The sequence below is a fragment of the Pinus tabuliformis genome, chromosome J (genome assembly GCF_031772625.1).
Source record: "Pinus tabuliformis cultivar Carrire ecotype Pingquan chromosome J, CPIR1, whole genome shotgun sequence".
Taxonomy (NCBI): domain Eukaryota; kingdom Viridiplantae; phylum Streptophyta; class Pinopsida; order Pinales; family Pinaceae; genus Pinus; species Pinus tabuliformis.
In genome coordinates, this window is record NC_142295.1 from 830,316,111 (window position 1) to 830,341,376 (window position 25,266).

General features: G+C 33.5%; 1 pseudogene; it reads left to right on the top strand.

Moving 5' to 3' along the window:
• Nucleotides 1-584: 584 nt before the first annotated feature.
• Nucleotides 585-6,662, top strand: LOC149229274 (uncharacterized; annotated as a pseudogene).
• Nucleotides 6,663-25,266: the final 18,604 nt, after the last annotated feature.

Sequence of the window (25,266 nt, forward strand, 5' to 3'; positions counted from 1 at the left end):
AAAAATCAATAATAAATCCAATTATTAAATTAAATAAATAAAATCATGAGAATTCCTCAAACTAAGGATTCTAGTTTGGATGAGAGATTCTCTCCAACTAGCTCTCCTAAACTAGTGTGTAAGTTGAGAAATTGTCTCAACCAAGTGAGTCTAAGATAGACACACTATCTTAAGACCACTTGCTCATCTATTTAAATGTTTTATTAAATTATTTGAATAAGAGTGAATTACATGAGCATGAGAGACCACATGATGGCTCTTTCCCTTTTCCGCCAGTTTATTTTTTGTGTTAATTTGCTATGCATATGGTTATATGGCTATGTGATTCTTCTTCATGTGGTATCGGAGCCTTCTCAATGAAAAAATTCTTGTGAGAGCTATGGATGCGTTGTCTCGGCTCGACTATCAATGGTGGATGGAGGAATAGTTTTGTCCGGCATTTGTGTGAAATGATGCGATGCAATGCGGGGGTTTCATGGCTAGATTTGTGAAGTGCCCTTAGAATCTCTCCGGTCCAGGTCGAGTTTTCTGGTGCACAGATTCTTAAAATATTGGACGGAGTATACGTGTGAGATTTAAGTAGAATGCTCTTCGATTTCTATCAGGAAATGAAAATGCCTGCTTGCATACCAGACGTGCTAAAGGTTGCGTTCTTATTACAGCAAGAGAAAGTCTGTGACCGTGTGGTTTGGCTTTTGGCGTCGAATCCCGCTTTGTTCGATGGGGTACTGGCTCTTCCGAGCTGACCGTTTGTGCAATTGTTGGTGAAATGGTGCCAATTTATGACCGAAGTGCTAAATCGCGAAAAAAATTGTCTGGGAAGGCTGATTTGGCTCACATTTTGGACGGGCATTTGCATGTAACCGAACTCGAGCTGAATACTAAATGAAATACTTCTAGTTCAAGATAATCCTCCCGACTTTGTAGAGAATTAGTCAATTTGTTAAAATATTATACAAATTGCTGAAGCTGCAACAGTGAATTTCCAAAAATCTCACGAGTTGAAGTTTAGTTTTGTAAAATCTCGTAGAAGCTGCAGTGCCTTGGCTTTAAGCTTCAGTTTGCTAAACTCTACAGTGACAAAGATTTGAACAAGGAGCATAAAATGAGGAGACCTAATGCAGAGATGTAGAAAGTTGTGTGCAAAAGACGAATTTGATGGTGGATGGTTGCCTGTTTCTAGATTACATGCTACTACTATATCTAAAGCCTCAGTCTTAGTGGATTCGGCACAAAAGCTGCTCTCTTGGGTTTTGAATTACATCACTCTTATTCCACAAAGACAAAAGTTGCATATGGTCGTATCGACTTGCGATAGTGATAAATTGTTGTTCGTGGAGCCATGAAAAGTATTGTATTGCAGCTTATATGTAGAGCATGAAGCATTCTAAAACGATTGAAGTTTGTGCATGAAACTTTAAACCTGTGTGAAAGTGAGAACCTATAGGAAATCTTGAGATCATTGAAGTTGTATGCATGTGATTTGAGTGGACCGATGGATCAATGTTTTCCAAACTAGCGGGTTCAAGGCATATAGTGGAAATGTTTCTGTCAACACCAAAATTCAACTCAAAACAAATGATGGATAGGCCACATCATCTTAATATGCCCACATGCCACGATGATATCCCCGTCGAGTGCTCCTAGATCACATGCATCAAACAAAAGAAGAACTTGGTTTAGGTTTTTTATTCAAAGTGAATTTTGCTGGACATAAGCATTTAGAGGAAATCGACATCAAGTTATATATTTTTTGAATTTATGACATGCAAGCACAAACCCTGTGGGCGGTCCGAGAATGAGCATGGAATAGAGCCAACCTTTCCCAAAATAAATGCATTGAAATTCAGTTCCGACCATACTCAACCTCTTCTCCAACGAAGAGTTATAATTTATGAAAAATTTACGGTGTGTTTTGACTTTTTTAAAGTGTTTTTATTTTTAAGAAGAGATTCCTTCACACACACAAAAAAAAAAGAGTGACTTTATAAAAGTTAATTCACCTTTTAAAAGGACTTCACTAAAAATTAATGGGAGTTTAAAAGGGATTGAAAACCAAAATACTCTTTTTTAGAGCGATAAGGTGCATTTTTTTTTTTATTTGGAGTGATAAGGTGAAATTCTTTTTATAGTTTTGGAGCGATTATTGAAAGAATTCATTTTTGAAGATAGATTTCTTCAAGGAGTTCTTAAAGTTTGTGCTTGAGAAATTTCATTCACAATGTTGTGAAGGTGAAGGTTGATGTAATTCACTATTTAATAAAGACATATTTTTTTGTGGTGCTTGTGTCCTAGATCCACCCAAAATTGAATAAGGGGATCTTAGATACACCGTGCATAATGAATGCATGTGCATGACTTGTGCTCAAATTACCTCTTTATTATGCTTAAACAAAACAACTACATGCACATAAGAAAGTTTACATATAAAAGTCATCGATTAAGCTCCTGAAATCAAAGCTCCCATAATCAATTAAGTTCATAAGCACAAAGCGTCACATCATCGACTTGATAAAAGTAATATTCTACACCAACATTTCACAACAACTAATTCACGCCATCAAGTTAAGGACACTACAAATCAAGCACTTCAAGCCTAACGACATCAACTTCATCAACACTTTTTGTATCACTTGCACATAAACATTTTTTTAACTGAATTGTATGGGTGCATTCTTAGCTATAACCGACACCCTAATTTGAATTATTAAGGTGAATACATAAAGTCACGTAAGTCCTCAACTAAGTCATCAAGATTGAACTTGTCATTTGTCTCTTGGGTGCATTTTCGACAGTGTTCGACAACTTTTCTTTTTTAAAGTCAACACATTCAATGAGTACATTCAAGAAAGCACAAAGTAATCAATCAATTAAGTGCAAGAAAAGCAAGCGAGCGTGTCAAAATCAAGTGCGAAAGTTCTAAGAACGACATTTAAAACAAGCGAGCCAGTGTGAAGTTGATTGAAGCATTCACAAAGTGTGAGTAAAGCATTCAATCAAAGCGATCGTCATCAAGCGAGTGTGAAATCAAGAGTTCAAGCAACCAAGTTATAAAACTCTAGCAAGTAAAGCATTAGCAATAAGCAACAATACAAGTGAGCTTGAATTCAAAGTGAGCAAGCTAACATGGCGACACACATTCAATTGTCCCAACTTCTTAACAATTTGATTTTATCATCAGCTGGTGACATGGTGCACATCATGAAAAACACTCTTTCTGACATTCAAGTGCATATTCAACATTCACATGAAACGATTGAGTTCCTGCAACTGGAGTTGCAACTATAGAGAAATGAGTTGCAAGAGAAGCGTGTTGCTTCCAAGTCTTTGACCAATCTAGAGACAACTGATCATTTGACTTCATTCATCCAACTAGCTTCAAGTGTTGAAGTTGTTCCAGTTCAACTTTCTTCCAAACCCATCATTAAGCCGTGGGATGAAATTCAAAGTAATCAAAATCCATATGGCTTAGGATATGTCAAAGATAATGAAAACTTACATATCCCTGATTATTCAAAGCCCATTCAGTTCATCAGTACTGGATTACTTGAACAAATCACCTCAGCAAGTTATCAGCAACTTGTAAATTGACATCAATGAACACAAACTGAAGTTACAGACAAACAGAAATGTACACAAACTCAAGTTGCAGACAAATCGACATGTTCTCATTGTCAAAGAACAGGTCATTTGGAAGATCAGTGTTTTGATCTCCATCCTTGTCACCATTGTGGCAAGAAAAATCATTCATCAGAGAAACGCTGCAAACAAGACCAACCTGCCAACTTGAAGATAAATTATCCATGGATTGATCCTTGGGAATGGTCATCCACAGCCAGAATATTGTACAAGTTTTACAATTGGATTCACTCACACATATTTCAGCCAATAGTCAAATGAAGATGGTACTCTCATGCGGTTGAGCAAGGGAGTACACCAATGAAATACTCCTACACCTACAGGGGGGAGTTCAAATATAATTTGGAGAAGATTGCCTCTCCTTTCAACTAACAAAGGGGGGGAAATGTCAATGAATTGACAAGTCCTTATTAGACTAAAAGTCTTAACAACATCAGTGAAGCAAACAGTGGGCATCTTCATCAGCCAGTGGGCGATGATCATCAACAAATACGCCAGTGGGCTTTCATCAAATTGTGTGAGACACCAGTTGTTGTTTTCAAGCAAAGGATAGTTGGATCCTTTTATAGCTTGGCACATGATGGAGTTGTCAAGCAACATTCAGAGATGAATCAGACATGCAGTTGATTCATGTTCTCTTCATATTTGAGTTTTTTCCAGCATCTAGCTTTGGCAGTTTTTTCAGGAATATGTTTTTTGAGGATCAACTTGAGAACTTGGAAGATGGTTCTTTGTTCGTTTTGGATTTATCATTGAGGGGGGGGAATGTTAGCCTCACTCTCTTAAAAATCAATAATAAATCCAATTATTAAATTAAATAAATAAAATCATGAGAATTCCTCAAACTAAGGATTCTAGTTTGGATGAGAGAATCTCTCCAACTAGCTCTGTGTAAGTTGGAAATTGTCTCAACCAAGTGAGTCTAAGATATATGCACTATCTTAAGACAACTTGCTCATGTATTTAAATGTATTATTAAATTATTTGAATAAGAGTGAATTACATGAGCATGAGAGACCACATGATGGCTCTCTGCCTTTTCCGCCAGTTTATTTTTTGTGTGTTAATTTGCCGTGCATATGGTTATATGCATGTGTGATTCTCCTTCAGATTATTAGCAATTGGATTCCCCCTCCAGTAAGGTTGTGGTGCTTAAATCATGCACTTCATATAACTAAGTTATATGATCACATTCTCTACTTTTTACATAAAAATCATCATTTTACATAAGAAGCTGGTACTAAGCACTAATCTTACATATTACACTTATTTAATTATTAATTCACACTACAAGTCACAAAATTAAAAGCTAAAAACTCATAAAAATTCATTTATAATATCATAGCTTATCCCAAAAGAAAATTATGGTGGGTTATAAACCATATTTAACCAATAATATATAACATTTTTATACTAATATTCAGAAATACATTATTTTTTAATAAGAGGTTATAAACCATATTTAACAAATAATATATAATAATTTTATATTAATATTTAGAAATGTAATTTTTTAATTTTGAGCCTTAATTATGAGGAATACAATTATTTTAAGATGTATTTCAACTCGATTCTATGGGGCAGTCTAACTTAGGGACAAAATAAAATAATTTTTTTCACTAGAATTCACCAATATCTCGCAATACAATTTCAATATTTTTTGTAGTTTAAAATACATTTTTGAATGTATAAATGGATTCAATACCCTCACAAACCCTCTCAGCATTCAAATTATGCACATTAAACAATTTAATTTCAAGTTATTAAAAATCTCTATAGAATTTTGATTAAAATTAACCAAAAAATAATCTCTAAAATTTTGTCTAAAATTAACTAGGAAAATAAACCAAGCCAATTGTTTACAAACGTAGACTCGGATTGTGGTGGGAAAGAAAGACAACTAAAACTCCAATGGATTGAGTGAAGAGTAATCCAAATTGTATTTTGTCGGGGGGTTGTCTCCTCTGATATATCTACCGGACACCTACTTTCCTTAAGACACGAAAACACAGCAGGAACGAGGAGGTGTTTCACTGACATGCGACTGTCATCTTGAATTGTTATTCTCCACGATGATCTATCGTCGGCGCCACGTCAAGAATCTCAACAAATTGTGGACAAAATGAAAACGCCCTTTCATCTCTACTTGGAAAATGTAATACACTGTGAACAGTCTAATTAAGTGGTTCAAATAAAAAGTGGAGTACAGTTAAACATCTAATTAAGTCGTTCATATCACAAGTGCAAGTGCTATTCTTTTGGTGTGATTCGAAGCTGTCGAATTAAGTCGTTCAAATCAAAACTGGTATGCGATTGCTTGAATTCTAGGCTGCTAATTGTTAACGTGGAGCTCTGTCAGGTCATGTAATTGGAGTACAACTCCGCAACAATTAGGTTGCCAGCGCTTTATATCTGACAAGGCCCATGTGCTGCTGCAGTCCCATGGCCACTAATAATACAAGCGTTTAGAAGTGCCCACTCACAACCTATATCTATCTCATACATTCATCTCATCGGTGGGTAATTGCAACGGGTACTCGGTCCGCAGAAATAAGGTTTTTGAGAACAAACACAGAAATGGATCGGGTCACAAATTAATGCAATTGCAAGAGTATGGAGATGGCGGGGTTAATCGTGACAGGCCGATACTCCCCTCAATAGAAAGTCGTCGTCGTGAAGGGCACCGCTCTTCTATGCAGCCGTTCATTGAACATAATATTGAGAGCTTCCACGATCTGAATCTTCAACGACGATTGCATTTTGATCTTGGTTTACAAAACAGCAAGTGTAATTTTAGTCATGTAAATCCTTCACAAGGTGGAGAGGTTCAAAGAATTAAGGTGTTGATCTCTTCGAGAGAACTTTCTGAATTGCTTTGTCGGAACAACGGTGAAGGAGATGGGGATCTAAAGTCCTCTCTGTTGCAGAAATTGCAAGGCACTGAAATAGGTGTGTAGCATTTTCGACGTTCTTGGAAGCCGTCACTGTCTGACATTCCGAAGGTAATTTCCTCATCAGTGTGAGAAGCCGCTACTCTCATACTGGGACAAGAGGTCGATTAACTGGCATGACATGCCGCCAACTGCTTGTGACTTCTGCAGCTTGAGACGGAGAGACCCTGTCGGCTTTCACTGAGATTGTTGATTTTCCAAACAGACATAGTCGCGGTCAATTATTTAATCATATTCGTTATTTATTTTCCAAACCGGGATAGTCGCGATCAATTATTTAATCATATTCGTTAGATTCTTAAATATTTCCAAAATCAACAATTTACATAAAAATCGATCCACTCTTAAAAAATCATTGTATTTATTTATTTAGTGTTATTTAAGATGATTCCATTTAATGGGGGAGGATCATTGAATTTATTTATTTAGTGTTATTTAAGATGATTCCATTTAATGGGGGAGGAACTGGAAGATGGACGTAGATAGTTATTCGCAAATTGCAGCCTGGAAGTTTGAAGTATGATTGCTTCTTGATTGTGGATCGCGTTTGACATGTAATGATTTAATGATTTTTTAAGATTAAGGTGAAATCTACTGACCGTAACGTTTAATTTTATTTCATAGTTATGATATGATATCGAAATAATTGGATTCAATTTTTTTCAATTTGGAAAAAATTTAGCCAATATGCTTCCAAAAAATTCAGATATATGTTTCAAAATTTGTCTAATCTATTTGCAATGTGAGTGAGCGTTGGCTTGCTTAACTTTGGCTTACTTATTTGCAATGTGAGTGAGTTTGGGCTTACTTACTGACTACTCACTCTCTCTCGACAATCCATTAATATTTTTTAATGTTAGGGCAAAAGAGAAACCAGTTTTATTTCCCCTTCTTCGCTTTAATGTCCCCAGCATGTATCATCTGTATCTTTGCTTTAATGTCCCCCGCATGTATCCTCTTGCATGTATGGTCTGTATCGCTGAAACGAATTGAATTTTTAGGATAATTCGGCCGAATTGAATCAATCAACGAATATTCGAATTTTTTCGACCAACTAGGTGGAATTTAGTAATTTTGATTAAAAAACGTATATAAAAAGAGAGACCCTCTTTTGCTTATGTTCGTAATGTATATCTTTGAGAGTTTGCTTAGTTTGCACTTTCTCACGAGCCAATCAAACCATATAGCTTTGGTTTTTTATTTCAGGTTTGCAGTTACTCTTTATAGCCCTAAAAAGAAAAAGTGGTTGTAACACCCCGAGTTGCATAAAGATCATTGAGATCATTAGGTGAATTTTACTAAATGCTATTTTAAATTTTATTATATTTTGATGAAAAATATTAATTAACTTAGGCTAGAAAGCCAAGAAACATATATTGTAATTATCTAAATTATAGGTAGTAATATTTTAACAAAAATAAAAATGTTTTGTTTATTTAAAAGAAACGGTTGCCAAGAAATAGTTACCCTTTGCGTGAGAAAGGAAATATAGAGAGAGGAGAAGAGCAAAAAGAAGATCTGAGAGCTAGTTGGAACAAACCAGTGGGAAAAATTTGCTCAGCACAGTCGATAAGGGAGTACAGAGATTGAGGCTCGATACAAGTCCTTAGGCCCATAGTACTAACTCAAACTGGAATAAATCCAGCGTAAAAGATAGAAAATGCTCAGAGGAGAGTCTAGACATGATTGATACGAGTCCTTAGGCCCATAGTACTGACTGTAACTGGAATAAATCCAACATAAAAGATAGAAAGTGCTCAGAGGAGAGTGTAGACATGACTGCCAAACTCGTCGCTGGGAGGAGAGACCTTTCAAATATATTTATATTAAAGATTAATAGATAACTGAGGTAGCAAGCTTTTTAAAGATTTATTGCGGAATTATAAATATAATTATGTAGAAATAATACAAGAATTCAATGTACAATAGCTATTAATATCTATATTATAGGTGAACATATTGTTTTACAGTAGCTGTTAATATTTGAATTATAGGTAAATAAATAAGGTAGGAGGCTAACTATTGAACTAATAACCACGGAGTTATTCGATACTCAATAAAAGACGAATACACCAATAGTCAAGTTATATAAATTATAGCATGAAAGAAAAGGAGATAAAGTCTAGAGTGGTGTTAATGTCAAAACATTGACATAAACTCTAAAACACATCCCTGTGCATATAACCTATCATTACTGTAAAGGAAAGCGTAACAACCTCTCGACAAAATGTGCTATAATCATTATTACTAATGAAACCAAAAGAATTAGCAATAAGTTATCATAGTATGGTAGCATCAAAAGTCAGCATAATGAACAAAGTTGTATAACAAACCATAGATAACGTTATAAGAGCCTTTTTATAGAAGCTAATAGCTAAATAAATCTAGTTCCTATATCCTTCATATCATAGGATACTCATACACAAGAAAAGGACAACTGCAATAATTCATTCTCCTAACACAGTTAAGCCAAAAATAAAATAGTATACTGTTGATTAAATATGGTAGACAATGAAACAATCGATGCCATCAGAACAACTGATTGATGGCATTCTTGATGTCCTCTCAAATGAAATTAAAACAGTCACTACAGTCATCCCTAAAAACAAGCGGAAACAAGCTCAAATGCCTCTACATTCATCACAATTTACATTTCAAAACATGGAAATGGTCGACAGTTCAGCTAGTCGAATAACTTTGAAAAATAATGGTGAATAAAACCTGTGTCTAAACATTAAAACGTAGATGCACTATCAGGGAAAAATCCTCTCCTTAAAACCCTTAAATAACTTAATTTCAGACAGAAACCAAAGATTTAGCTCCAACCTAAAGCACAATGGAAACGACGTAAGGACTTATGAAATTAAGGGTCGCGGTTCTGAGTAATAGACCTGCCAAAAGGTAGCATACTTATTTTCAGAGGTTGTGAGTAAGTATTAGCAGACGCAATTAAACTTCTACTCATACATATGAACGCAACCATAACCGAGAAGGAATCTTCCCTGAGTTAAGGACATGACCTCGACGAGTTGCCAACCTGTGAAGGAAGGATGAAACTTATTTACATCACTAGAATTCATCACAAGGGAAATCTAGAATGAAAAACCCTCAAGAACCAAAGACTGGGTTCAAACAATCAATATGAAATCTTGCTATAGAAATTATATACCTGTCGCAGATGGTACAAGGTGCATTCTACCTTTTGCCATCTCTGAAACTTCATAAGTCACTCTTGAACAATAGCAAGGAACCTTAGAATGGACTTAAAGTAATTACCCAAACTAATATCAGACTTTCAACCCGAGCAATTGAAGTTTTAGTGTTGCACAGCTGAAGGGTATACTTGCTCCAGTGAGTATATCGGCCTCCTCTATTTTCATCTCTCGTAGAGCATTACAACTAGAGCCCTCGCAAAGCAATGTGACACAGAGGAACAACAACAACAATGAGACCACCGGAGTTTGGTGCAAAGATTTGGTTAGGTTAAACCCTAACCAATCTCTTCCGTCAGATTGTAGAGAGAAGATCAACGATGGAAAGCCATAATAGATGGAAAGATCACATGGAGGTATCGTCCCATAGAATAGATGCCCACCTGGAGATACGGACGAGGGCCCATACAACATAGCAAACCATGAATTTATGTGCATAATTAAACTGGAGGATCCTGAGCCGGATCTCCTTACCTGTCATTTAATTAGCATTTAATCGCATTCAAGATATGTACACAAAAGTTATGGCACCATATATTTCTATGGATACAAACATATATATCTATATATATACACATCGTTTAATGATTATATGTCAATGGTAATGATATGCCAATTTTTTTATTTTATTTTATGCATTTTTATAAAGTTTATATGAGATTTACAGATTACATGTTACAAATGGTATCAAAGCTCAAGTTCATACAATGAGGCTCTTGAGGAACAACTATGTACTGGAACCATGTGCTTTTGTTTTAACTAAATAAACTTATGTATGAACACAGATAAATAGAAAATATTACACCAGGAAAAGAAAAGAAAGTTCATCATGCAAAAGAACTCCGAACCACCTGAATCACGTGGAACAACTTATGTGAATGCTAATCTGGATATTTGGATATAGCTGGGTGAGGAATCCCGACAAGCCAATGCAATGTTACTCGAAACTATGCAGCAGTTGCATGCAAAAATGGCCAGTTTGATAACGGATAATGAATGGCTACATTTAGAATAGGAAAGAATTCTAAGAAGCCTATCCAATTGACAAAATTAGTGCCACCCAGACCCCAGTGTAGAAGACCGTGAAAAGACCCCAACCGCTCAGCATGGAGAAGTAAACGTTGAGTCAGATGAAAGACATAGAGAGGATGATGAGGGATGCTTAGATAATGTCTTTGGGCAGTGTAAAACCAAGAAACAAAAGTTAGAACAAAAGTCAGAACTACAAGGAGAATTTAAAAAAATTTATGCCCTCATTCTTTGAGGGAGAATCTGAAGAGGCTGCAGAAGCCTGGTTAATCGATATGAGAAAGTACCTTCAGATTGATGAGTACACTAACAGACTAAAGGCATGATTAGCAGTTTATCAGTTAAGGGGAAAAGCGACTCTCTACTCGGAGGAAATCAAGATGGTAAGGAAAATTGATGAAGAACAGTTACATGGAGTGAATTTCAAAAGCATTTCAAGGACAAATATCTAACTGAACGCTATTATGATGAAAAAGCGAAATAGTTTCACAAGTTAATATTGGGAACCTTAACCATGGATGAATACATGCCCAGATTCACATCCTTACTACGCTATGTGTCTTACATGCAAGAGGAAAAGGCCAAAATTCAGTGTTTCATTAGCAGTTTACCAAACATTATGAAGGAAAAACTGGAATTTGACTACCCCAAGAAAATGGACGATGTTGTGCGGAAGGCTCGGATCTGTTATCAACAAATGAAATAGAAAAATGAATGACCAAAGGGGTATTAAAAAAGAAGGGTAGAATTCTGCTTCGAAATAGACACCCAAAATTTGCTAACCATAGGAATGCACAGCAAAACATATTCAACAAGTTTCCAGCCAGAAATCAATCCATAACTACATACTCTGAGAATAGACCAGCAGAGGGAGTCACAAAATAAGTCAATGATTAGCAATCAAAACTGCTGCTACAATGTTGGGGATGTGGAGAACCCCATTATTACAAAAATTGTCCACACCGAGCTAGAGGAGAACAGTTATCGAATATTTAAGAAGCATGCATACTTGGGGAAGTGGCGAGGAGCATGCTCAGAATTAATGCCACCTTGGATGATCACCAGGTTGAATTCTAGCCCACAATGATCGAATGTGAAGGTATGATTGTTAAGCAACCTGTCTCTATTTTGTTCGATCCAAGTGCTAGCTTAAGCTATGTCAGTCCTAAAGTGGTTGAAAAGTGTCAATTATGAAGCAGAAAATTTTCAAAACCTTGGCTAGTTCAATTAGCCACTGGTACAAAGAGAAGGGTTAATGCAAAGACAGTACGTTGTCCCATAACCATCTCTGGGAAGCCTATTTATGTTGATCTTAATATATTTCCTTTGGGTTCTTATGATATCTTAATTGGGATGGACTGGTTGGAAAAATGTTGGTCCCTAGTAGACTGTAAACAGAAAACTGTAAGTTTTATTTCAGAATCAGGTCAAAGGAAGGAACTACAAGGAAATAAAACCAGCACCAAGCTACATCCTATTACTGCTAGTCAGTTAGGAAAATATATTAGAAAAGGGTGTCAAATATATGCTGTGCAGGTTACAAACGCTAAAAGTAAGATGACTTCGCTGGAAAATATTCCTGTAATTCAGGAATTTGTGGATGCTTTTCCGGAAAACATTCCCAGCTTACCTAAAAACATTCCTTATCGCATGAGCATACCTAAGTTAACAGAACTCAAAATGCAGTTGTAGGAGCTTCTAGATAAAAAATATATCCATCCCAGTGTGTCCCCTTGGGGATCCCCTGTATTATTTGTAGGGAAAAAGGATGGGACCCTCAGATTATGCATCGATTATTGACAACTTAACAAACTAACCGTCAAGAATAAGTACCCTTTACCACGTATCTATGATCTATTTGATTAGTTGCAAGGAGCTAAGGTGTTCTTGAAAATTGATCTAAGATCTGAATACCATCAGATAAGGATGAAGGATGAAGATATTTACAAAACATCCTTCTGTACTTGCTATGGTCATTATGAGTTTGTGGTATTTCCATTTGGCCTCATGAATGCCCCAGCCACCTTTATGAGTCCGATGCATGGTATTTTCCAGCCTTACCTAGATAAATTTGTGTTGATTTTCATAGATGATATTTTAATATACTCTAAGAACCAGGAGGAGCATAAAGAACACTTGAAAATAATATTGTAGATGTTAAGGGAAGATAATTTTTATGCCAAATTTAGCAAGTATGACTTCTTCAAGCATAAAATTTAGTATTTGGGTCACATTATATCAGCAGAGGGCATTGCAGTAGACCCAAAAATGATCAAAACAATCATGGAATGGACAGCCGCAAAGAATGTCGTTGATATTAGATCATTCTTGAGAATAGCCGGATACTATTGTAGATTCATTGAGGGGTTTTCAAATATCATCTTTCCAATTACCTCTTTACAGAAAAAGGGACGTGCTTTCCAATGGACAGCTGAATTTCCGCAAAGCTTTGAAAAACTAAAGCATATGCTCACCACCCCACCAGTGCTAAAAGTAACAAATTCGGAAAAGTCTATCATGGTTTGCACGTATGCAGGAAAAGAGGGTGTTGCTGGGGTGCTAAAACATGAAGGAAAGGCGATTATTTATGAATTTCGAAAGTTGAAGGAGTACGAACAACGATATTCAGCTTATGACCTTGAATTGACAGCAGTAGTGCATGCACTTAAAATGTGGCAACATTACCTATTGGGGAAGAAATTTTTGCTGCTAACAAACCATAGCAGTCTTACCAACTTCTTCAACCAGTCTAGCTTAAACGCCCGACAAGCCAGATGGATAGCTTTCTTAAGTGAATTTGACTTTGAGATGAAGCATTTAAAGGGGAAGGAAAGCCATGTGGCCGACGCACTGAGCATAACGTTACATTGTATCTATGAGGTCCGAAGGAGCCAAGTAAGTTCAAATATTCCTGAAATCATACAAGAAGTAGCTAGCAGAGATCCCAAGTATACTTTCCTTTGGCAACAGGCAAAAGAAGCTCTGCTAAAAAAGGAAGAATCAGAATTTGGAATAAATCTCGATAATCTCCTTACTTTTAAAGACAAAATTTACATTCCAAACCAAAATTTGATTAAACTATTGATATTAGATGAGTTTCATAAGAAACCTTGTGCTGGCCACCCAGGTTATCAGAAAATGTTTTCAGCCATCAAAAAAGGGTACTTTTGGCCTGGATTGAGGAAGGATATTGCAGAATATTTGTCCAAATGTTTGGAGTGTCAGCTGGTGAAGGTGTAACACCAACATCTCACCGAATTGTTACAACCATTGCCCATTCCGGAATGGAAATGGGAGACCATATCCTTAGATTTCATCACCGGTTTACCCCGCACAAGGAAGAAACATGATTCAATTATGGTGGTGGTAGACAAATTGAGTAAAACAACTCACTTCATACCTGTGAAATCCACATACAAAACTATGGAAATCGCAGAAATATTTATGAAGGAGATTTTTCGCTTACATGGGATACCCAAGGTAGTGATTTCGGATAGGGATGTGAAATTTACATCCACCTTATGGAAGACTCTCTTTGCAGGATTAGGTACTCAAATCTAGTTTAGTAGTGCCTACCATCCTCAAACAAATGAACAGACTAAATGAGTAAATCAGGTGTTAGAAGACATGCTACACATGTTCATGATGCAGCAACCACACAAGTGGGAGGATTACCTCCATCTAGTGGAATTTGCATATAATAATGGACATCATGAATCACTAGGCATGAGCCCCTTCGAGGTGTTGTATTAAGGAAAGTGCAGAGTACCCATAGATTGGAATAATCTGGTTAATAAGCTAGCACTGGGTCCTGACATGCTAGCAGAAATGGAGGAGGTTGTTAAGAAATTTCGACAAAATTTGAGGGCGGCCCAGGATAGACAGAAGGTGTATGCAGATAAAAAGAGGACATATAGGGAATTTCAACCCGGAGATCACGTTTACTTGAGAGTGAAGCCCCAGAAAAACTTCTTACAGTGGTGGGGTTGTGCTAAATTAGCACCCTGATACTGCAAACCCTTTCAAGTCTTGTAAAGAATTGGATTGGTGGCCTATAATCTTTCTCTACCAAGCAACATTCGGGTCCACAGTGTATTTCACGTATATTTACTAAGGAAATATGTGTATAACCCTCAACACATTATTGATTATGAAAATATTTAGGTAAACGGTTTAATGGGTATAATACTGGATATATATATATATATATACAAAAGTAATTGAGAATTTTTTTTATGGTGCAGGTCTAACCGGAAGGAGAGTTCCTAGCAGAACCTCTTTGTATTTTTGATTAGCAGAAACCAACTTGCGGAAGCGAGCCATCACCCCAGTTAAACTAAAATGGAAGCACTTTGGCCTAGAAGAGGCCACTTGGGAAGAGGAGGAATTCATGCGGAAGGCTTATCCAGCATTATTTTCTAAAAGTGGAGAGAACACCAGGGACGGTGTTCCTCATATGGGGGAATAGATGTAACACCTCGAGTTGCATAAAGATTACTGAGATGATTAAGTGAATTTTACTAAATGCTATTTTAAATTTTATTGTATTTTGATGAGAAATATTAACTGAATTAGGCTAGAGATCCAAGAAACATATAATTTTAATTACCTAAATTTTAGGTAGTAATACTTTAACAAAAATAAAACTATTTTGTTTTTAAAAGAAATGGTTGCCAAGAAACAGTTATCGTCTACCTGAGAAAGGAAATATAGGGAGGGGAGAAGAGCAAAAAGAAGATTCGAAAGCTGGGTGGAACAAAGCAATGGGAAAAATTTGCTCAACGCAGTCGATAAGAGAGTACAGAGATTAAGGCTAGACAAGGGTCCTCAGGCCCATATTACTGACTGTAACTTGAATAAATCTAGAGTAAAAGATAGAAGGTTTTCAGGGGAGAGTCTGGACGTGATTTCCAGACTCGTGGCTAAGAGGAGAGACCTTTCGAATATATTTGTATTATAGGTTAATAGATAACTAAGGTAGCAAGCCTTTTAAAGATTTATTGCTGAACTGTAATTATAATTATGTAGAAAGAATGAAAGAACTCAATGTAAAGTAGCTATTAATATCTATATTGCAGGTGAACGGATTGTTGAACAGTAGCTGTTAATATTTGAATTACAGGTAAATTAATAAGATAGGAGGCTAACTATTTAACTAATAACCAGGGAGTTATTCGATACTCAATAAAAGACAAATACACCAATAGTCGAGTTATATAAATTATAGCATGAAAGAAAAGGAGATAAAGTATAGATTAGTGTTAATGTTAGAATACTGATATAAACTCTAGAACTCATCCCTGTGCATATAACCTATCATTATAGTAAAGGAAAGCTTAATAGCCTCTCGACAAAATGTGCTATAATCATTATTACTAATGAAACCAAAAGGATTAGCATTCAGTTATCATAGTATGGTAGCATTAGAAGTCGTCATAATGAACAAAGTTGTATAACAAACCATAGATAATGTTGTAAGAGTCTTTTTATAGAAACTAACAACTAAATAAATCTAGTTCCTATATCCTTCATATCACAGGATACCCATACACAGGAAAAATGGAAACGCAGTAATTCATTCTCATAACACAGTTAAGCCAAAAATAAAATAGTATATTGTTGATTCAATATGGTAGACAATGAAACAATCGATGCCATTGGAACAGCCGATTGACGACATTCTCGACCTCCTCTCAAACAAAATTAAAGCAATCACTACAGTCATCCCTCAAAACAAGCGGAAACATGCTCGAAGGCCTCTAAATTCATCACAATTTACATTTCAAAACATGGAAATGGTCGACAGCCATAGCTGGTCGAATAGCTTAGAAAAATAAAGGTGATGAAAAACTGTGTCTAAACATTACAACCTAAATGAGCTATCATGGAAAAACCCTCTCCTTAAAACCCTTAAATAACTTAATTTTGGACAGAAACCAAAGATTTAGCTCCAACCTAAAACGCAATGGAATTGTCGTACGTTATTATGAAATTAAGGGTCAGGGTTCTGAGCAATAGACCTACCAAAAGGTAGCATACCTATTTTCACAGGTTGTGAGTAAGTATTAGCGGAGGTAATTAAACTACTACTCATACATATGAACTCAACCATAACTAAGAAGGAATCTTACCAAAGTTAAGGACATGGCCTCGATGAGTTGCCAACCTGTAAAAGTGGGATGAAACTTAGTTATATCACCAAAACGTATCACAAGGGAAATGTAGAACGAAAAACCCTCAAGAACCAGAGACTGGGTTCAAACAATCAATATGAAATCTTCCTATAGAAATTATATACATGTTGCAGATGGTTTTGGGTGCATTATACCTTCCTCCATCTCCGAAACTTCATAAGTCATTCCTGAACAGTGGCGAGGAACCTTAGAATGGACTTAGGGAAATTACCCAAACTAATATCAGACTTTCAACCCGAGCAATCGAAGTTTCAGTGTTGCAGAGCTGAAGGGTATACCTACTCCGGTGAGTATATCGACCTCATCTATTTTCGTCTCCCATAGATTACTACAACCAAAGCCCTTGCAGAGCAGTGCGACGTAGAGGAACAACAACAACAATGAGACCACTAGGGTTCGGCGCCAAGATTTGGTTAAGTTAAACCCTATCCAATCTCTTCCGTCAGATTGCAGAGAGAAGATCAACGACGGAAAGCCATAACACATGGCAAGATCACATGGAGGTATCGTCCCATATAACAGATGCCTGCCGCATGGAGCTATGGACGAGGGCCCATATAGCGTAGCAAACCGTGAATTTATGTGCATAATTAACCCAGAGGATCCCGGCTAAATCTCCTTACCTACCGTTTAAATAGCATTTAATCGCATTCAAGATATATACACAAAAGTCATGGCGCTGTATATTTTCGTGGATACAAACATATATATATATATCATTTAATGGTTATAGGTCAATAGTAACAATATGCCATTTTTATTTTTATTTTTAATGTATTTTTGTAAACTTCATATGAGATTTATTGTTTAGATGTTACATTTGCGATATAAATTCATTGTAGTTAAAGAAGCATTTTGACCTTTTTTGTTATAAATAAAAATAAAGTATTTTGATTGTAAATCAATTTTGCTTCCAAAATGGACAACTCTGCAAATAGATAAGTGCTACAAAAATGTTAAATTTCCAAAAGAGAGAATACTTTTACCGTCAACATGGTTAATCTAGAGACAAAAGATTTTTACCATCAACATGGTTAATCTAAAGACAATTAGAGACATCACGTTATTGACAAGTTATGTCTTCATGTATATACCAAATATATATCAACATGGTTATTAGTTTGATGATAATTTAATGACTACTCAAGACACCACCATACATTATTGACAAGTTCTGTTTTCACTTTTAATTAATATATCAAATATTAAGTATGTGTTACTATGGAAATACAAAATAATATGGAAAATTTTAGTTTATAAAAATGAAGTAAAATTTAAAATAAAAGTAACATTAATATATTATAAATAATTAAACAAAAATAATTTTAGGTAGAAAGTGTGAAATCACTAATAATTTATTAATTAATATTATTAAAGTTGCAATTTGAATAAATTTTTTTAATTAAAAAATTTAAAATTTATACTATCTTTATAATATATAAAAAATATAAATAAACCCATTTAAAAAAACAAAACAAAACTATTAAAATTTGTAAAAAAGAAAAAGAGTAACTCACTACTTTTATGGATTATCATAGACACCCATATTAATATCAAATTTTAAATATAAATTTAGCACTAACATCAGTAAAGAAATGCACAATGGCAAAACACAGTTTGATAGGGAAAAATATTTTTTCATTAAAAAAATAATAAAATTAGTGCATAAATTTCAACCAAATTGTTTAACCTATCTTGCATTTTGAAAATGGGTTTGTTGACATACTAGGAGCTCTAGCCATAAATATCTAAAGAGCTTGACAATTCAAACACTCTCTCTAGATGCTAACAACCCTAAAAATCCAAAACCAAAGACAAAGAAATTGAAATCTCAGAACAAAAACAAAACTTTAGTAGAAACCCAAAAATCTTTAAAATTTGAAAACATTGAAATCAAAACAATGAAAAAGAACATGAAAAAACCATAATCATTTAATATTCTATTGTTTTGTCTTAATCCTAGCACCACACTTAGAAGAGAAACAATTCATCAAATAACATAGAGAAAAATGAACTATTATATGAGAGTCATATAGTTTTTAATTTGAAATCTTGAGGTCACAAAGATAATGAAAACATTCATAGAGTGAAAGCATTATTAAAACAAAATTAAAGAGTGTTAATTGGCTATTTTTGAATAGTTTATAAGAAAAATATTTTCCAATCTGGTTAAAAATTAACCTATTTTTCACATTTATGTCATTAAATTGATGATATTAGCAAAAAAATTACAAGCTTTAATGGTAGATTACTTGATTTTTATTGAATATTTTCCTACATTCTATATGTATGATTTTTGAAACCAAAATAGTAAACTATAATACTATACACAGTCATAATATTTGAATCCTTAAAAAATGCAGTCACACCATTGCTAACATGGAAAAGTCCTATCCCTTCATATAAAAACTAAACCCAAGCAAACAACTTGATGTGGGTAGCCAAAGAGCCAAAGATGGAGCCATAAAGAAGAAATCCAAAAATTATTGAACATGAGCCATGAAAAATAAAAGATCCAGTCCACAAAGCCAATTGAAACATCCACAAACACAAAATTCCACCACTAAAATTGTTAGGCCCCTAGGAGGTATATATGTGGTTGAATGTATTGGGCCTTAAACATATTTGTAATGGGAGTTGACATAATAGGACAGCCACACGTGGAATGACACAAAGTATTTATATGTAGAAATCAATATAGCTATTACTGAGATATGAACTTATTATTTGGTTATATGGATGTATATAGGTTATTTGAATAAGGCTTTTCTAGTATATAAGTAGTTGCTGTGTTTTGCAATGCAACTATATTATCACTTTGTCAGTTGTAGTCTCTACTCGTAGTTTAATGTATTTCAGTTTATTAAGACATTTTAAGGAATTTGTTCGTAATATTTGGTTTCAAAAAGAACAATACTTGGTTTTTCTCTTTGGAGATCCCTCTTACCATTTTCATTGCAACAATTCTTTGAGATATTGAATTGAATGGAAATTTTAGTGTTAAAAGGAAGAAAGAACAAAGTGTATATAGTCAAAATTATGTAATATAATTACACATAATAATCAAGTTACAATCCATAAGGTCACAACATGAAGTCTCCATCCAAATTAAACTTATGCAAAAATCCTAGTATGGATAGCTAGAGGGCTAATTAAACCAATGCGAACATCCTAGTACCAATAGAAATAGGGCCAAAGGTAAAGTCATATGTATGGGAAGAACCACATCAACTCATCCACCTTGATGCCAATAATAGGAGATTCAAAGACCAAAGGCAAGGATCAAACACCTAAGAAATCATAGAAACAATTAGGTCCATTACGAAACATAAGCACTATAATTAGTGGTGACCATAGCCACAAAATCAAAGGAACAAGGCCACAAAGTGAGTGCCAACATCCATAGTGAAAAATATAAAATCCAAAGGGGAAACCAAAGCCCAAGATTAGATACCAACACTCAAATAAATCTCAATATCATAAAGGTAAAGGAAATCCCAAAACAAACTTTGAAATTATTAAAGACTAGAGCCATGAAATTTAAATGACCACAATAAGCATCCACACAACTAAATTACTACCTATAATATCATAAAAAGAAACCATTTATCTAAATTCAAGACATATGAACATTCTCACACTTAATCTAACAACCCTTACTTAACCAACCTTCATATAATCCATCAATATAACACTATTCCATAAACAAATTTTCCACCTATTATTTATTAATAACTTAAAACATTTCTAATTTATAACCAAAAAAATAAAAATCAATAATCAAAACATTAAAATTTTTAAAATTCTACAACTTTATTCTCTAATTATATTTAATATTCCTACATTCTATCACATATCAAATTCAATGCAAGGAACAAAAAAATTACATTAAATAATATTATATATATTTAATATTGAAATTTATAAATTTTATATTAAAGTCCACATGTTCTTTATTTTAACTAAATCTCTCATTTAAAATTAAAAAAATAAAAAATAAAAAAAAATTAGAAACATAACTACAAATGTATACTATTGCATGATGAAGAAATACACAAAAGAAACAAATTTTTACTAGTTAGGTGGAAATACATGTTTGGGTTTAATTAATGTTAGCTAAGATCATAAGGTATTCGGAAAGGGTGGTTACTCTTTTAAGTATTCATGTTTAGAATTCTATTAATTTTATATAAGTTTGTGACGTACTTTTAGTGGAATGGATTAATGTAAACTTTATATAAGTTTGTGACCTATTTTTAGTGGAATGGACTAACGTAGTAGTTTACATGGTGGTCTAAAATAATTTTAGGTAATATTGTTTTAAGAAATTGCCATTGCACATTTCTATAATTAGGAGGAGGTTTTTCGAAAACCATAAGCCCCTTATCTGTCTATTGGTATATGAATATTTGGTCGTGCATCAATCTATACAAGTATGTTTCCTTGTCATAAGAAGTTATAAGCTAATTCTAGGTTCAATAAACAACGTTATTAGTTCCGGTATTGAAATTTGTAAATCTCTCACCTAATTTGTATCTGAGGTAGTTTTATAGCATTCAAATATCATGACGCTCTATTAGGAAATATCAAATAATTTATGTTCAGTGCTGGAAATCAAAGATATAAGGGTTTAGAGAAATGTACAAAGGGAAATGTGTGATGTCTCTTCATGTTACTAAAAGTGACAACTAGATTTTTCAATTGCGCAATTCCATTCTCAAATTTGGTGTTCACATTTATATTTTATGGTTAGAGATTAATGTTGGATATTTTTTCACTAAGTAATGAAGAGTTTTGGTATTATTAATGTGCAATCTCTATTAAAATAAAATGTATATGTTACGTCTAATTATGAATAAAAACAAAATATTACTTCTTTTAATTTCAAAATTTAAAGAAATAACATGATAAATAAGCATACCATAAATAAATAGCAAAATTGTCGAATAATGGAGATGAGAAAATTTGTTATCTTAGAGGTGGTTCACATGCATTTTTTCCTTTTCTCAAATCACACCTTATTCAATTTGAAACGTGCAATGCAGTTTGGAATATATATAAAATCAATTCTGAAATGAAGATTAGAAAATAAATAGAAATTCTGGGTGTACTTTTTTCTAGTGAAACATAAAATAATTTGTCAAACACTCAAAAATATGCATGCATGTTTAATTTTTAATGGCTGTATATTATTAATAAAGAAAATTTTAGGGGTTTAATTTCATCCCCAGGCTAAATTTATTTGTTAAAAAAAAATTCCCGAATTTCTTTTAAATGGTTTCTCAAATTTTATAAGATAAAAATATTTCATAAGATAAAAAAAATTCAAAACTATATAAAATAATTAAGAATTATTTTTTTTATAAAAATATTTCCAAACAAAATTGACATTTTATTGATTAATAGTATCATCAAATTTTTTACATTTAAAAAATAAAATAAATCCTTGAAATTTTCTCTCATTTTTAAACATACATAGTAAAAAATTTTAAATATTGACTTGACAATGTAATTAACAATTTATTTAGCCATTTAAAAATAATACATATTTATTTTTACATGAACACATTAATGGACACCAATTACCAATTTTCTACTATTAATTAAATATTAAAACTATTTATTTCATTTACTTGAAAATTTTGAATAATAAGTAATTTATTACAACCTTTTTGAGGAAATTAATCTTGTTTTAAGTGATATATTTTTTCTATTGTATAAATAAAAGTTTAGGCTATTGTTAGAATTTTTGGAAAGTTTTTAGACATTTTTCCTGATCAAAATTGTTTACTAGAATTATAAGTTTGACTTGTAAACTTTTACAGTTCTACTACCCAAAAAATTTCAAAATACTAAATTAATATGTTAAAAACCCCAATTTAAACAAAAATAAACAAACAAAAAATCATCAAATTTACTTTCACGAAAATAAATAAATAAAAATGCCTTAGAGCGAGACTTATACTGAAACTCATTAAAAATAAAAAAACAAAAACAAAAAAATAGACCATGCCTTGGGCCCAGACTCTCATTAAAAATAAAAAACGAAAACAAAAAAACAAATTGTATTTTGTCAGGGTTATCTCCTCTGACATATCTAACATACACCTACTTTCCCTAAAGGATGAAAACGCACTAGTGACGAGGTGATGTTTCAACCAGGTTGGAAATTGACATCTTATAAGACATATTTTAAGTTTCAACACGTATTTTACGGTTGGTGAAAATTTGTTCACGTCAAATCTGATGTCTAAAATATAGACACTAGTGACGAGGTGATGTTTCACCCAGGCCTGGAAATTGACATCCTACAAGACATATTTTAAGTTTCAACATGTATTTTACAGTTGGTGAAAATTTGTGCATGTCAAATCTGACGTCTAAAATATATTAAATCTATTGTATCGGAATTTATAAATCCCCAAAATTATTTATTATAACTAAGGTTGAGTTTACAAAAATCTAATCATCGGTGATCCAATCGGATTGCTTTGTACCTATGGACTACAGGGAAATGGCAGGGCTATGGCTAGTGTGCTATATTCTTTCAAGATCTGGTTGTTGAGAATTAATTGGACATTATGGGGACTATAGGGCTATGGCACGACTATGGATAACCTGCTATATTCTTTCAAGCTCTGGTTGTTGAGAATTAATGGGACATTATGGGAGTAACTGTGGTCTATGGGCCATATGAATACTGATGATAGAATTTAATGACCTATTTACTAGCATTGGAATTGAATCTCTTGCGAAACAACTTTCGAATTTACCACTTTCACCTTTGACATCTAACTATATGTGGTTTGATGAATTATGTGTTTTATGGTCTTACATTTTCCTCTGCCAATGCTCTTTCTTATTAATTAGAAAAAGCAATAACATCCCTACAATCTTTTAATTTACCCTACTACACGATTGAATTTGTTTTTACCCTGTTGAATTTGTTAGCCTTTGAATATGGCATGCTTTCTCGTTCAAAACTGCTAGACTGGTGGTATCAGCCTATGAGGTAGGTACTCTTTATTTACTTATGTCATTAGTTTATTGTAAAACCTAAAAAATACTTTCAAGTTATGTAAAATTTGATATGGTATACAACCCCTGAGGAAATTTTGAAGTAAATTAAAGTGTGATTTCTTCCAACCATTATAGGGAGCCCTTAAGGAAATTTTGAAGTAAATTAACGCGTGATTTCTTCCAACTAGCTCGGGGAGCAGCTCAAACTCAGGTTGGTAGCCTGATACACCCTCAAATTTAAGAAAAAAAAGTGTGTGTATTTTATTTTTTGTATTATAATCTATTATGTGTTTATGGTTTTATGTTATTTGGTAGTTTTCGGAAGTTGAGGATTTTGAATTTTCAAAATTGGAGTAGATAAGAAGTTTAATGTTATTTGGTAGTTTTTTGGAATGGGAAGTTGAAGATTTTGAATTTTCAAAATTGGAATAGATAAAAGGATTTTAAGGTATTAGATTTATTTATGAATCAAAATTTCAAAAACATTTTCTTTGATTTCTCTCCAATTTTTTGCATGATGTTCTTGCAACTATTTTAAGAAGATTTTAAGGTTGGAAACCTTGTTAAATAAGGATCTTCATAACCAAGAAGTCTGCCCACAACTTAGTAATATATCCAATACTCATCCAAATAAAGTTTAAGTAATTAACTAAATGTAGCGTGGTTAGAATTTTGGGTATCTAAAGTTTAAGTAATTAACAAAATGAAGCATAAAATTTTGGGTATCTAAAGTCTATTCTTGTTGTATAATGATCTCTAAGGTTATTTGGTAGTTTTCTAGAATGTTGAGGATTTTGAATTTTCAAAAATGCTATTGGGTATTTTTTCTCGAATTGGAAATTGAAGATTTTGAATTTTCAAAATTGGAATGGATAAGAAGTTTTTAAAGTATTAGATTTATTTATGAATCAAAATTTCAAAATCAACATTTTCATGGATTTCTCCCCAATTTTGTGCATGATGTTCTGAAAATTGTTTTACGAAAATTTTAAGGTTGGCAACCTTGTTAAATAAGGAACTTCATAACTAAGGAGCCTCTCCACGGCTTAGAAATCTATCCAACACTCATCCAAATAAACTTGAAATAATTAACTGAAGCTTAGGATTTTCAGTGTCTAAAATTTTTATAAGAGTCTTTAATGCTATTTGGTAGTTTTCTAGAAATGAAAGTTGAGGATTTTAAATTTTCAAAATTGGAGTGGATAGAATGTTTAATGCTAT